The sequence below is a fragment of the Pistacia vera genome, unplaced genomic scaffold (genome assembly GCF_008641045.1).
Source record: "Pistacia vera cultivar Batoury unplaced genomic scaffold, PisVer_v2 Contig32, whole genome shotgun sequence".
Classification (NCBI taxonomy): domain Eukaryota; kingdom Viridiplantae; phylum Streptophyta; class Magnoliopsida; order Sapindales; family Anacardiaceae; genus Pistacia; species Pistacia vera.
This window is the reverse complement of record NW_022196135.1, coordinates 867,446-880,156: the sequence shown is the minus strand read 5'-3', so window position 1 is coordinate 880,156 and position 12,711 is coordinate 867,446.

Below are 12,711 nucleotides of genomic sequence, written 5' to 3'. Positions count from 1 at the left end.
TGTCGATCTAGCTGTTTCCGGCTAGATCAGTGGCTGGCCAGATCCAAGGATCTAGTTGCCAACGGCCATGGAAACGGCGAGAATATATCTGGTCGTTTCCCACCAAAATGGATGTGGCGTTTTTACGGCCATATCGACTCACGACCGACCATATCTGGCCGGTCGTGTGCCATCCGAAGAATGTTGACGGTGGCCACCGGTGGTGGCCGACGGTCAACAAACGTCTTGGGTGGCTGGAGTTATTTTGTTAACTTTTCTCACATATAAGGGGTTAAATGTAATAATTTAAATAATAATAATATTATTAAAAAGGAAAGGCAACTCAGTAAAAGTTTCTTCCAAAATTCTTTTGTTCCTCCCAACCAAATATATTAAGTATTTATATCCACTAATCTAACCAAATGTATATAATATAATATTCTCAGTAATTTTCTATTATCTCATTGATAATCCTATCTTTTTAGTAATAAAATATTTTCGGAACCAATCGCCTTATTGGTTTTTTTTTTTTTTTTCTAAGTTTTCAGTCATTGGAGGAGACTCTTCATGAATCGGTTCCTAACCTGCTGTATACTTGACTCAAGTAAAACTCAGTGTGGAGTTCGTGGGTTGACTTACCATCATACTTATGTATGATTCCACGTTTTTCAAGGAAACATTGAATATATAGAAGATCCGAGACGCAAGTTGTTTGTTTTTGGAACATAGTCAATTAGGTCATGCTCTTGGAACATGACCAATTATACCATTGGACAGTTCTCTTGTAATTTTAGATTGTTTATTTATTTATTTATTAGTATTCTTTCTAGAAGGCATTAAATATAATATACTAAAGTATTATTTCAAAACATATTTCTCCAAAATAAATTACTCGTTCCAACCCTTCCACAATAACTTTTGTAGCTGATGTAGGTAGCATTAATTTTCATATTTTTTAACCATGGTGCAAATGGCACTTGCAAATCCCCGTCCAATTTTCTACTTCATAATTCATGAATAATATTTTACTTTAAGGAGAGTAAAAATAATAATAAAAAAAAAAAATCAGTACAATTAATGAGATAATGTGATTGTAATATAAAGTAGTGATAGATCAGTTTATATAGTAGAGTTTTTACGAACAAATTTTATGTGTAATAAAAGATAAAATTTAGAAAAAGATAAATGCTTTTTAAGAATTTATGTATGCATTTTGAGATTCTTTTGAGCAAATCAACGTCATTTAAAATGTAAAATTTGAGAAAATTACATCAATTCAAAAACTATAGTTAGGTTAACTCAAAATAAGATAATAAAGTGAAATGGATTTCGTTAATATTATAACAAATAAAATTATTATTGAAATAAAAAATCCAATCAAAATTCAAATTTGAAGTATGTCTTAACATCTCATTCATTAAAAATCTATCATATAAATGTTATTTCTAAAACTACTCTGCAAACTTATGATCATTGATAAAAGAATGTGAAAAAAAAAAAAAAATTAAAAAAAAAAATTGTGACATAATGTGTTACAATCCGTTCATGTAAATTGACGATAACAAATTAATTTACTAAATCATCATGGTTGTTGATGCTTGATTTTGACACCAACTATTCGCACGTGAGAAATACTAAACGGACTTAGAAGTCACACGCGATGTGTGAATGTTTAGTTAAATAGAGGGTGAAAGGCAATGTCTAAAGTGGTTTGGATGCTCAAAAGCGAATCCTACGTCTACTGATATTGTATTAATGAGAGTAAGGTCAGGTCGCGTTAAGAGAGCTGAGTTACAGCTTAAAGAGAATATAAGAGAGAGAGAGAGAGAGAGAGAGAGAGAGTAAACTATTTTAGCGTAAAATTAGCCAATCAAGGTAATGATTACTAAATCAGCAAGTAGGTGGGTACTGTGCAAATCCTTCTCTACGTCCCATTGCTCACCTGGTCGAGCGATTTCCTCTACTTATGCAGGGTTTGGACATGTGGATGATTTCCAACCATCTGCTAACCTGACACTCACCCACTACACTGACAGGGGCGTGCCACTTACGTCATTATGCGACGTGGTTGTGTCTGAACGGTAGTAGAACCTTCCCAAGTTCTGACCACCCCATGCTGACAAGACTCCACGTCAGCCCTACCTTTTCAGACATAACAGAAGTCCCTTAGTTTTTAAGGTTTGAGGATCGAACCTTGAGAACTTCACAATTATGCCTCGATTTGATATGTCCTGAATGACGTCAGGTCGATCTGACCTGGCAACAACGAGGACGCTAAAAGTTTTCATACGAGCGACCTGAGATGATCTTCTTCCGCAAGGTCGACGACCTGGATCAGACCCTATTCAGTGCCGTATCGATGCGCCTCTTATCTTAACCGAGGTCTACGACCTGGTTATACTTAAGATATTTCTGCTGAAGGCAAGAAATCATATCGCTTTGCAATTGACATGCGACGAAGAGTGTTATATTCCAACAACCTCTTCAAATGTTATCTGTTGCGCTTGACAGCTGATCCATTAATGAAGTATCCTTTATTCTGACAAATGTGTCCTATGCGCAATAAGTGCTAGCCATGCGCATTAAATGCAAGCCATGCTGAAACGACATTCTTTATTAGGGTATTAAATGCGAATTAGAGCGCATTTAATATGGAGGAGGGAATCGAGCCGTCGCTCAATTATTTCAATGGAGAGAAGTGACGATTGAATTTCTTGAAGCGTGGCGGTTACTCCTTCTCATCGATTGATGACACGTGGTTGCGATCAACGGCGAGAGATGATTTTTGCCCAAACGTCGCTTGGCTTCGGGAAGACCAATCGCCATTTTCTCCACTATAAAATCCCAGGCTCGCCTTAAGCAATGTCACAACACTCACTCTTTCAGAAAAAGCAAGAAGCTCTCGCGAGACTAGATTTTCCATCCTTCCAGTTGGTGCGCATTTGACGTTCATAGTAGGAAGTTCAATCCCCACACCCAAGAGGTAAGGAAGATCCTTCCATTACTTTCCCTTTTCTGCTTTGTAGATAACCAGATGATAATGGTGGGTGTTTGTGGGCGGTCGAACGGAGAATGGGTTTTCTTTTAGGGCATGAATCTTTGGGGGTGGTCCCCAAGGATTCTTAGGGTTTTTCTAAGGTTTAAGGAAGACACATTGTGGTTTTCTGTTCTTCCACGTCATCGTACGAAACGTTGTACAAAGACTGAGTAATCCCTTCATGTCGCTCTTTTTCAGACAGTAGAAGAGATGGACCCCTCAGTGACCAGAACAGTTGAGGGGGCGAGCTAGCCGGTGTAAGATGCCCCAGCGGGTCCTTCGCAAGAAATTCTGTTGGTGGCCACCTGAGAGGAAATTCAGAAGGCAGTAAACCAATACGCACTTAGCGTAGACATCTACTAGTACAGGTCACATTCAGCTCGGAATCTGCCAAAGGGAATGGCAGTGATCTCTAAGAATATATTCAAATGCGGAGCGTTGATTCTCTTCCATCCCTTTATAAGGTCGATCCTCGATCACTTCGGGGTCGCACCTTTATAGCTGACGCCCAATGCGTATATGATAGTCGTGGCTATGTATATTGCGTGTGGTAAGAACGGTCTCGGCGAGTTGACTGTGCTAGAGCTCGCTTGCTCGTATTATTTGAAAAGAGTAAGGACAGGACTTTTATTACCTCTCAAAGTGATCCACGATCGAGGGAGACATATTCAATTACCCTAGTAATGTCAAGGCATATGAAACGAAGTTTTTCTTTTTCAATTACGATGGCATTTGCCATTTTAGGGAGCTGAGTAGGTCTTCCCTTCTTTTACTTGGTGAATTTTTCTTTTCTTTAAATCTTTGCTAACGAACTTTTCCGTTTCTTCATAGTGAACAAGATGACTAGGTTGACGGTTCTTACTGACTTTAATCGAATAACAGCTTTTGGTCACCTACCTGATCAGAGTCGCGATGCAAGACTGCTCGTGACGACCGCTAACTTAAAGAAGTACGACTTTTTTAATTCCGAAGCGAACTTGAAACCCGTTCTTCGTAAGTGTCCGCAACCTTAGCCAATCTTTATTTTATTTTTATTTATTTTTATTTTTGCACGCAGCGAACTTTTTTACTAACGATACTTGCACGCAGTGACCATGCCACCCAAAGTGCCCAGATCACTGAGAGCCAGGGGGTTCGCCTCTCCTCGGGTCGGTGCCATGGGACCAGTTGAGGTGGGCCCCAGTAGTACCCTCGTTGAAGGAACGTTGACGGGCCACCAACTCCCACCGAACAGCGAGTGGACGCCTCTTAGCCTGTGGCTACTCGTCCTAAACAGAAGACCGTGGCCCAAAAATCCAAGAAAAGGAAGCAGTTGTAGGTCGAGGAATCAGAGTCCGAGCCGGAGGGCTTGGGCATGCAGCTTGGCAGGTCGTAGCCTTACCAAGTGTTTTCCTTGGAAGGGCCCTCTAGGTGCACGACCGAAATTACACTTGCCCTTGAGGGTTTGCGCAGGGGGCAAGGGGAGACTGCGGCTCTTGGGAGGAGAGCGGGTAAAGAAATGGTGGGCGAGACGCCACCTGCTGCGGGAGCTAGCACGCCTATGTTGGACTCTATGAGGCCATTCTTGGAACACTTGCAGTCGGTTATGTTCACCCTCCTAGAGTGCCAGCTCGTCGAGGCCTTTGAACAGTTCGTGGCTTCCAACCCTGTGGACCTGATGACTATTGAGTTCTAGCTGCAAAGCCAGGTAAGGGGGTTCGTCCTCATCGAGGACTTTCTTATACTTGTTTTTTTCAATGAGATGGAACTTAACCCCTTGTTTCCTTCGCTATGCAATCTTTGCTTGCTATGCACTTGTCTTCCAACCCTGTGGACCTGATGACCATTGCTTTCTAGCTACAAAGCCAGGTAAGAGGGTTCATCCTCATCGAGGACTTTCTTATACTTGTTTTTTTCAATGAGATGGAACTTAACCCCTTGTTTCCTTCGCTATGCAGTCTTTGCTCGCTATGCACTTGGCCTAGTAGAAGAACCAACTGGAAGCCGCTGGGGGGCTCGTTGAGCTGAAAGAGGAGAATGCGCAGCTGAAACGGGACTTAGAAGCTGTGCAGAAGGAGATAAATCTGTCCACCGTTCAGGGGAACCAGTACATGTCGAAGAGGAATGCTATGCTACGCTCCGTATGGTGGATTTTCAGAAGGCTGAGTTGGAGAAGAGGGGAGAAAAGGTCAAAGAGCTCCAAAGGACAGTGGCCAGGCTTACCCAGGAGGCTAGCGAGAAAGAGTTGGAGCTACAAGCGAACTCCGAGTGGGCCTTGCGAGCAGAAGAAGAAAGAGCGCAGTTGTGGGAAACCACTGAGAAGCAGAGGTGGGCACTTGAGGTGGAACTAGAATTGTCCCAAGGGCGTGTCGCTTCATTGACCGAAGAGATGAAGCGACAAGAACTAGAAATTGAGAGGAGAGCCGCTGACTGGTCGATTCAGTCCATTTATGCCCTGCAACCAAAGAATCCGAACATGGACTTCACCGATCTCTTGGATGACTACCAGAGGATCCTCGCTTCCATGGCGCAGGCTGACGACGAGGAAGAAGGTTAAGGGCCTTATCCGGAAGATGAGCATCCGGAGGAGTATGTCTTGGAGGAACTGATAGCTGACCAGGCGGTCGGCGACCAACCTGGAGACACCGAGGTCGCACTTTCAAGGCTTGGGAACGAAGGCCAATGATTGTTTCTGCTTTTCTTTTTCACAACCGTGCATGTGCTCACACATTTGTATTTGCATTTAACTTTAATCAATAAAGAGACTATTTCTTTAATCATTTCTGAGTACTTATAATCTTTCGTGCCTCACAAACATTACACATGTGGACATAAGGTCGCTCTCTAACTATTTGTGATAACACTTATACAAATATTACATATGCGAACAGAAAGGTACATATATGAGGAACAATATTACATAAGAGTGACCTTATTTATAAAGCTTAATAAGAGTAACTCTTTACTAGAAAATTAAAAAACGAGTCGAAATTACTGATAATAAGGGCAAAGATGTTCAGCATTCCAAGCTCGCAGTACTTCAGAACCGTTAAGCCTTTTAAGGTGATAAGTCCCTGGTCGTATCACTTTAGCGATGCGGTATGGACCTTCCCGATTTGGCTCCAATACTTCTGCACTTGGTTCTCTTGTACCGAGAAGAACTTCTTTGAAAACTAGGTTGCTGACCTGGAAGTCTCTTCTCCTGACTTTAGAGTCGAAGAATATTTTCGCGCGTTGCTGGTAGGCTGCTATCCTTAGCTGAGCATTGCCGCGATATTCTTCAACTAAATCTAGACTTGCACGTATAAGCGCTTCATTGTCTGCTTCATTGAATAGGTCTCTCCGAAGTGAACCAGTCCCTACTTCCACTAGGATCATTGCCTCGTAGTCATATGCTAACGAGAAAGATGTTTCTGAAGTAGAGGTTCTTGGAGTTGTCCTATATGCCGATAGGACTTCTGGGAGGTCGTCGACCCAATTACCCTTGGCAGCGCCAAGCTTAGCTTTTAGAGTATGCTTGATGGTTTTGTTGACAGCTTTAACCTGACCATTGGCTTGCGGTCTTGCAACTGAGGCAAATTTTTTATGTATCCCTAGCTCATCGCAAAACTGCTTGAATTCCTCGTTGTCGAACTACTTCCCATTGTTAGATATGAGTGTATGAGGAATTCCGTAGCGGCACACTATATTTTTGAAGACGAAGTCCTTGAGCTTTTTGGTAGTGATCGCGGCTAATGGTTCAGCTTCGACCCACTTGGTGAAGTAATCCACCACGACTACTGCATACTTAACCCCTCCATTTCCGGCTGACATGGGTCCAATAAGATCAATCCCCCACATGGAGAATGGCCAAGGGCTAGTCATGGTTATCAGTTGGTGGGAAGGAGCTCGCTGTATTTTTGCAAACCGCTGGCATTTGTTACACTTTTTTACAAAGTTGAAGGTATCCTCTTGGAGTAAGGGCCAGTAGTACCCTTGATGAACAACTTTGTTAGCGAGAGATCGCGCGACAATGTGGTTACCGCAGATCCCTTCATGTATCTCTCTCATGATATAGTCTGCTTCCTCATCGGTTACATATCGGAGGAGAGGGGCACTAAACCCTCGCTTGTACAATTGATCCCCTATAAGTGTGTAACGAGCAGCTCTAGTTCGCAGGGTTCTTGCCTCGATCTTGTCGTTGGACAAGGTCCCATCTTGAAGATACTGAATAATTGGGGTCATCCAGGAAACTGATTCCGTTACAGCCACAGCCTGTTCAGGGGAACTGATATTAGGGATCTCTATGTACCGAACAGGAATACTTTCTGGTGCATCTGAGTCCAACGACGAGGATGTTTTTGCCAAGGCATCTGCGACAGAATTACTATCTCTCAGAATCTGCGTGATCGTGAAATGCTTGAAAGACTCGAGTGCTGCCTTAGCTTTCTTTAGATAACTGACCATGTTTTCTTCCTTAGCCTGATATTCCCCTAAGATCTGGTTAACAACCAGCATGGAGTCGCTGTGAATATTGATTGCGGTCAACCCTATTTCTTTGGCCAACCACAGACCAACAAGCAATGCTTCGTACTAGGCTTCATTGTTGGTCGCTTTGAACCCAAACCGAAGAATACCGTGGATACGAGTCCCTTCGAGACTAAGGAGAAGAAGGCCTGCCCTGACCCTCCTCCTGTTCGAGGAACCGTTGATATAGAGGCTCCAAGTCAATAGATTTTGGACAGCTTTCTGGGTGACTTCACTAGCCTGTTGCTCGGATTCTTGAGTCGATTGGTATGTAAACTCCGAGATGAAATCAACAACAGCCCGTCCTTTAATGATTGCTTTCGGTCTGTATTGCAGATTGAACTGACTTAGTTCCATCGCCCACTTGAGCAACTTACTTGAAGCTTCTGGCTTCTAAAGGATTTGCTTAAGCGGATAGTTGGTCAATACATGGATTGTGTGGACGTGGAAATAAGGTCGCAACTTCCTGGAGGCAATTAGCAGGACATAAGCTAATTACTCCATCTTTGGATACCGTATCTCAGCATCCAGTAGTCGCCTGCTCGCGTAATATACCAGTCATTGGACTCTGTCTTCTTCCCGAATTAAGGCTGCACTGACTGTATGTTGAGAGATGGACAAATACAAAAGAAGAATCTCCCGAGGGAGAGGCTTGGACATGAGATGTGGCTTTCCGAGGTGTTCTTTAATGCGCTGGAAAGCCTGTTCGCAGTCCAGAGTCCACTCGAACTTTTTGTTGGCCTTGAGTATATTGAAAAACGGCAAGCAGCGATTTGTTGCCCTTGATATGAAGCGATTGAGAGCCGCTATTCTCTTGTTGAGACTCTGAACATGTTTTCAATTGGTCGGGTTTTTCATATCGAGGAGGGCTTGAATCTTTTCAGGGTTGATTTCTATTCCCCTCTAGTTAACCATATATCCTAGGAATTTTCCTGAGGATACTCCGAACGAATACTTGAGAGGATTGAGCTTCATTATGTACCTTCGGAGTATACCAAACATCTCAGCGAGATGTGCTATGTGATCTGAAGTGACATGCGATTTGACCAGCTTGTCATCAATATAGACTTCCATCGATTTTTTGATCTGTTCGGAAAACATTCGGTTAACCAGTCGTTGGTAAGTCGCCCCAACATTCGTTAGGCCGAAGGGCATAACCTTATAGCAATACAACCCCCGATCTGTAACAAATGAGATATGTTTTTCGTTCGGTGCGTACATCGAAATCTAATTATATCCCGAGTATGCATCCATGAAACTCAACAGCTCATGCCCGGAGATGGCATCAACGAGCTGGTCGATCCTCCGTAAGAGAAAGCTATCCTTCGGACAGGCTTTGTTCAGGTCGGTAAAGTCAACGTAGGTCCGCCATTTGCCATTAGGCTTCTTTACTAAGACCGAGTTGGCAACTCAGCTCAGGCAAAGTGCCATTCGGATGGATCCGTTTAAGAGGAGATTATCTACCTCAACTTTCAAGGCAGCATATCGCTTGGGGTCCATTACTATTCTCTTCTGGTGAACCGGCCTGACCGCACTAATAATATTCAGGGCATGTCATATAATATTCGGGCTGATCACGACCATGTTGGTGCGAGTCCATACGAATAAGTCGATATTTTCCCTGGGGAAACTTGTCAGGTCATTGGCGAACTGAGGATAGAGATTACTTCTGATTCTCAACACTCGACTTGGCTCTCTTTGATCAACCGACACCTCAGATAGGTCCTCGATCGGCTCACTGCCAGGGCATTCCTAGATACGAGGATCTAAGTTATCCTCAACTAGGTCAGGCTGTGGCTCGATCCTGCTGATCGTCATTGCTTACTCAAGGATACCGATTGGAGTTCTTTTTCCCTTGCATGTCATTTACACTACCCTTACATAGCAGTCGCGAGATATGTGTTGAAATCCACTTACTTCCCCTATCCTCGTCGGGGTGGGGAACTTCATCTTCAGATGGTAGATTGAAGTGACTGCTTTGAAGTTTCGTAGTAGAGGTCGTCCCAAGATGTCATTGAAAGCGGATGGACAGTTCACTACTAAGAACTTAGTCATTTTGGTCATCTCATTGATCTCTCCCAATGTGACTTGGAGCGAGATCGTCCCTTTAGGAATCAAATGATCCCCGGTGAAACCATATAGAGGGATAGAGGCGGGTTTCAGATATGCCTCGTCCAGTTTCATCTTCTCGAATGCTCGCTGGAACAAGATGTTCACGGCGCTTCCATTGTCCACCAACATTCTGTGGACCTTGCACTGACCTATTTCAGGCACAATGACGAGAGCATCGTTGTCGGGATGATGCAATCACACCGCATCTTTTTCGGAGAAGGTGATTTCCTCATCCCTTCGAACTGTGGCGGGTCGCGACGTCGTGCTTATCACACTTATGGGGTCATGATGAGCTGCGCAAGCATACCTTTCCTGGGCACCTCGAGAATTTTCAGTGAGGTGTGACCTTCCAAAGATGATCCCCACACAGTAGAGACCTTTGCGACCATGACGTCTCTTCCCTGGTTCCTCTTGATTTTTCTCCTGAACGGGGGTTGAGTCATCAACATACTCTTTGAAGTGCCCCTATTTAATGAGGTCCTTAATTGCTTGCTTGAGGGCCCGACACTCATCGGTGTGGTGCCCATTATCCCGATGATAATGGCAGTACTTTTTATTGTTTCTGGCTGACGTGGGATTCTTCATAGGCTTAGGCTCTCTGAGCAAACCGACCTTCTCTAATTTATCTAGAATACCAGATACCGAGGCATTCAGGGGTGTGTATTGACTCTTGTCGTGATCGTGACGGGGAACTTGTGCATAAGATTTCTTGGGCTCGTACCGCTGTTTCTTTCCTTTTTGCTGATCATCATTAGCCCTTCTGCGATTAGCCCTCCTGTTCTCCCCTCGATTGGAAGCACTGCCCGAAGGACCGGGGTCATGGCGGTTGAGTGTAACCACAGAGTTTTCAATGCGGAGGTACTTTTCAGTAAGGTTGTAGAAGTGATTGAGGGAAACATCATCCTTAGATTGCAGTTCCTTCCATAAGTCTGTCTGCGGACGAACTCCCGCAATGATGAGAGTCCGAACAGACTCTTCGGGAGTATGAGCCACTTTGTGGAGCTCCCCATGGAACCTATCTATATAAGATTGGAGGGATTCATCCCTCTCTTGCCGTATATTGCTTAGGTAGCTCAGCGGTATTGAAAACTTCATGTTCGCCTGGAAGTGCCTCATAAATGTCAAGCTCATTTGAGGCCATGAGCTAACTGACCTTACTGGGAGTGACCTAAACCATCACTTGGCATGAGCAGTTAAGGTTACTACCAAACAGTGGCATTTCGCTAAGTCAGAGACTTGGTGGAGTTCCATGAGGTCGTTGAACTCGTATAAATGATCATGTGGATCGGAATTCCCATCAAATGCTCGCATGTCGAGCATTCTGAATCTTGATGGGCGAGGGGCAGCTAATACTACCGGAGAAAATGGAGACGCCTCTACGACTTGCCCTTGCTCATGCTACTGAGCCTTAAGCTGATCTAGAGCTCGCTATAGCTCCTCAATCTAAGGCAGCGGAGTTACCTGGGGATCACTTTCCGCAACGTGGGTTCGACCCTCACGGTTGTGGTTAAGGAAAGACCGTAAATCAGACTCTTCCTCACCTTGGTCGGGAGCTCCGGCCAATCTTGGCACACGATGGCTAGAGTCGTGTGATTGCATCGAGTGATTCGGATAGTCTTTTCGACCTCTGTAGTGGTACGAACCTACCCATAGACGATAGGAATCCCCTGCACGATGACGATCAAAGTCGTCCTTTTGGCAATATTAGGAATCTCCCCGCCTTGCACTTTGGTGGGAGTGGGAGTACGACGTGGTGCAGGACAGCTCATGCTACGACATGTCTCGAGTCGCAATGCCATGGGTATTCTACCAGGGGCACGGTCGATGTTCGCTAGTCCTTCGGAGCCTTTGGCTCCGCTGTGTGCCACTTGTTTTCCCTTTCTCTGACGCACTACAGTGCTCGCGGTATAGGCTTTTGCCCTTTTTCGCACTTTCACGCGACCTGCAGGCGTTTTCGGCAGTGGCACCGCCTCATTGGATTCGAGTGGCATGACCCGATCCAATCGGTCTAGCCTTTGGCAGACCGTTTGAAGAGTATTATTGAACCTCTCCAGGTAACTCATGACGGTTGGGTTGAGCTGCGAGCTTGAAGGAATATCCCCAGAGATATTTTGCTGGACTGGCGGCATTTCGGGGGAAGTGTCCTCTTGGATCTGGGGGATTTCTTCATTTCCATGATCGGTTCGCTCAGATTCAAAATCGCGAGCCATTTGCTATTGTGGGACCGATTAGTCAGAGATTTCTCTGATGAAGAGTAGGTAATAAATCAGGGTCTCCTTCTAGCGCTAAAACTATTGATGCTTGATTTTGACACCAACTACTCGCACATGAGAAATGCTAAGCAGACTTAGAAGTCACATGCAATATGTGAATGTTTAGTTAAATAAAGGGTGAAAGGCAATGTTTAAAGTGGTTCAGATGCTCAAAAGTGAATCCTACGTCCACTGATATTGTATTAATGAGACTAAGGTCAGGTCGCGTTAAGCGAGCTGAGTTACAGCTTAAAGAGAATATAAGAGAGAGAGAGAGAGAGAGAGAGAGAGAGAGAGTAAACTATTTTAGCGTAAAATTAGCCAATCCCGCAAATGAGAGGGAATGCCTCTATTTATAGTGGACTGAACCAAGGTAATGATTACAAAATCTGCGAGTGGATGGGTACCGTGTAAATCATTCTCTACGTTCCATTGCTCACCTGTCTGAGCGATTTCCTCGACTTATGCAGGGTTTGGACATGTGGACGATTTCCAACCATCTGCTAACCTAGCACTCACCAACTGCACTGACAAGGGTGTGCCACTTACGTCATTATGCGACATGGCTACGTCTGAACGGTCGCAGAACCTTTCCAAGTTCTGACTATCCCATGCTGACAAGACTCCACATCAGCCTTACCTTTTAAGGCATAACAATGGTCATAAATAAACCTTTGATAGTGCCATTAATTACCATAAAAGCAGTTAATAAATCTAGATAAACTCTACAATAAGTTTTAATTTACTGTAGTATTATGATTATAAATAAATAAATAAACCTTTGATGTCTAATTACCGTAAAATCCGCTAATGAATCCAGGTAACTTTACCTCAGATTATATATCA